Source organism: Trachymyrmex septentrionalis, unplaced genomic scaffold (assembly GCF_001594115.1).
Source record: "Trachymyrmex septentrionalis isolate Tsep2-gDNA-1 unplaced genomic scaffold, Tsep1.0 scaffold134, whole genome shotgun sequence".
Taxonomy (NCBI): Eukaryota; Metazoa; Arthropoda; class Insecta; order Hymenoptera; family Formicidae; genus Trachymyrmex; species Trachymyrmex septentrionalis.
In genome coordinates, this window is record NW_017304482.1 from 1,397,801 (window position 1) to 1,401,371 (window position 3,571).

Below are 3,571 nucleotides of genomic sequence, written 5' to 3' on the forward strand. Positions count from 1 at the left end.
GTCAACTGTTTCAACGTTAATTGACACAGCAGTATTTTTAACAGAGAAATTATTAATTCCTCCAACCAACAAACTGATAATATTTTCTTGTTCAAGCTGTAAAGGTTGAAGTATCTTAATCTTCTTTGCAGCATATTCCATAAAACTTTCCTTAGATAAATTCCAACGACAGGCGTCCGCTTTCTCCACCACTGGTGAAAGATACTCGTAGCCTGAATCTTTTAATGAGAGCTTCCTTGAAAACGAATCATGAATTCATCAGAGACTCATTGTCCATATCAAACCAATCTCTTGCTAGTTTCTGTAGTTTGCTGGTCGCGGCTAGTAGTTTTACACTGTCGTTAACCCCATGAACAACAGTAGTGTGCTCGATTTTACGCAAACAATGATCCACATTATCATCCTCTCCTCAACCACAAAACACTGGTAATTGAGAGGCCAAAAGAATAATAGCCTGTGCTGGTGAAACAATAGCCAACACTGGGTAATATTGATAGACAGCAGGAACGTTCGTGATCTTTTCCTTCGGAACTTTTCCTTGAGATGAAATTCGTCTTGTTTGTCTACAAACATTGATGTACACTGAACACTGCTTTTAATTTCCGGATTATGATTACTACCGAATTCCAAATTCAATGAAGTATCTGACACAACATTAATGGTCAGTTTATCTATTTCTAACTCTTTCTGCTCAAGTAATCGTTGTTGTTGCGCAATCTATTGAGTGAGCGCAAGTATCGCCTGTTCCAATGAACTTTGCGCAATTGATAGCGGCGGGCCCTATGCCGTCTTTCCTTGAGAGGGTTCTGGCATAGCTATAAGTGTTTGTGCAGCATGCATCCTCTCACTATGGTTCACAAGAGCGTGTATAAACTTATCTTCAATCAGCCATAACGGATAAACCAAGATTCATTAATTTCTTCTTGAGATCGTCAAACGAGAGAGCTTCTAACGATGCACAATCTATTGTTACACGTTGATTACATGGTATGTTGTATGAAGCAACTTCGTCGAAACGAGTAGTACGCCACGTGCACTTGTAAAGACAATGTCGTAATGGCGGCCGGATTTCCCGTAACCGATTCTAATTCGAATCACTATAATAGCGATATGGCCCTTCGTCGGTATTCCCGATCACGAAAGGAGGAACATTTTTCCGTACTTAATCATGGCATGACAAAGCAGAGGTGGATAGTTATTATCCCACATCTAAAACATAGATGCTGTAAGATAGCAACACGAACACGTGTATAACTTCCGAAATCATAACGTTTCAAAAGGGTAGGAAATGTTATCAGGATAGATACAAAAGAGGGATAATCTACGGAAGACCTCCTTGGAAAGAAAGGGCGTATAATATTTATGCTGTATATAATGATATTAACTGACGACATCCTTTTATTATCAAATCTGGTAACGGACTGTGTCCAGTGATGCGAATTCCGGGCCACTTGCAGCACGCGATCAGCGCCACCGATCGGCGGCCTGGTGAAAATGGTAGCAACACAAGCATGAGCCCGTGTCCGTATGACTTGGTTAGAAGTGTGCCGACTATACCGCTCTGTCCTTTTTGTACTATGTTCTTATTGCTTGCCTTGTCGGCACGCTGAGAACGAGAGAGAACCTTGCTGTCACTCTAGCAAATGTCGAGTCGGTTGAGCGACCGAAATATGTTTTCTCGGCCTCTCGGCTCTCGGCAATCTCGGCGTCAGGCGTATATCAAGAAACATGGAGGCATGGGAACGTTCTAGATAATATATAAATTTTAATAAATTGTAATAATCATACACCTCTCCCATTAATCCAGAATATTATAAATCGTGTTAAAACGTGATAGTTGACGAGAGATTAATTGTTTATGATTTTCCATTCGTGTTATGTACCACATAAATTCGATCGGCAAGAAATTGGCGTGGTCGAGCGCGTAAGGTGTGAGATCGGAAATAAGTATTTTAATTAGTAGTAAACATATACATTAGGTCAAATATATTTTCATATAATTTTTGAAATTATTCGTATGTGTAATTTTTAAGCAATAGTTGTAGAAAAAAAAACCGATTCGCTTTTCAATAAGCAAATACAAAATTATTTTAAAATTACGCAACATAAGATTGTGTAATTACAAACATAATTGAAGGCTTTCAATTGTGCACTACAAAATTATATTGGTATCATCTTTATTTATATTATTAGTAATCTCGTTTTCGAAATTTTGTTTATTAACAGAATTTTAAACGCGGATGTGATAGTTAGAAAGAAACATTTTATACAAAATATTGATCGACACGAAGCGTATTTGTCATAAACGCAACATCATTAGTAGTTGTATAGGGAGGATTCTAACACTATGGGCTAGAGGGGAGCGCGGGGCGCGGAGGGTACTCGCTGGCGCGGGGGGCGCGGAGCGTGGGGAGTACTCGCTGGCGCGCAGGAAGGCGCAGTAGAGGGGGAAGGCGCGGGAAGTCCCGGCGGCATCGTTGTAATACGACCCACATAAATAATACGTTTCTTATTTTTTATCATTCGCCGCCACCGTCGCCGCCACCGCAGCCGCCGCCGCCGCCACCGCTGCTGCGGGCCCCGCGTCCACCCCAAAAATGCGTAGATAACAAGGGTTCGCACGTTAGAGAAAGATAGAGCGTGCACGACGCTTTACATGACACAATTATTATCTGACATTTTTTATGACGCATTTTTTTTCAATATAGTTTTTATTAGCACGTCGAGGTATAGGATGGATGGATGGAGAGTAAAATAAAGAACATATATAAAATGATGTGGATGAAAATTTTTTATTCGTCTCTTATTACATCATGTTTTTTCTCATATTTTATTACATTTTTTTTTCGCGATCGACAGCGTTCGAATGCAATCAATGACTCGAACATCGCTAGCTTATACTTTGATGGCATTGATGACGCCGATGATGATGATGATAAACATGTTGGCGATTTTGATGATGTCGATGAGTATGTTGATAATTTTGATGCTTTTTCACCTGGACATTCCCAATATCTCGCTTTGTCACCTGAACATTCCCAATATCGCGCTTTTTCCCTCGATGGTGGTGGACTAGGCGGACCTGGTGACAAGGGACGGTACCCCTTGCGCTCGATCGATTTTCAATGTATATATTCTTTTACACGATCCATGTCTTATCACTCGTAATCGAAATTTACGATTAAAAGAAAAAAAGTTATATACACTGTTTATATACACTATCAGATCGATGACACATCGCGACGCGTTAAGAGAAGCGCCGATGTTTGGCTGCTAAGCAAAACATAACTCTTCTACAGTAAAATGAAAGTAATACTCTAGTGAAAAGTATGAAAACACACTGCGTTCCCACAACCCTTAAGTTTCTTCGAAGAAGTGTCGATAACGATTTTTTTCTGAGAAGAGAGAGGAGAGATCGATAACATGTAGCGACGCGTTAAAAGAAGCGTTGATATTGTTTATATAAACTAGAATCGCTCGCAAATGCTGCCTTATCTACTTCTAAATAAAGTATGCCTCAATAGTCAAAGGGACAAAAAAGTCACAAATAAAATATATAATGAATTATAAG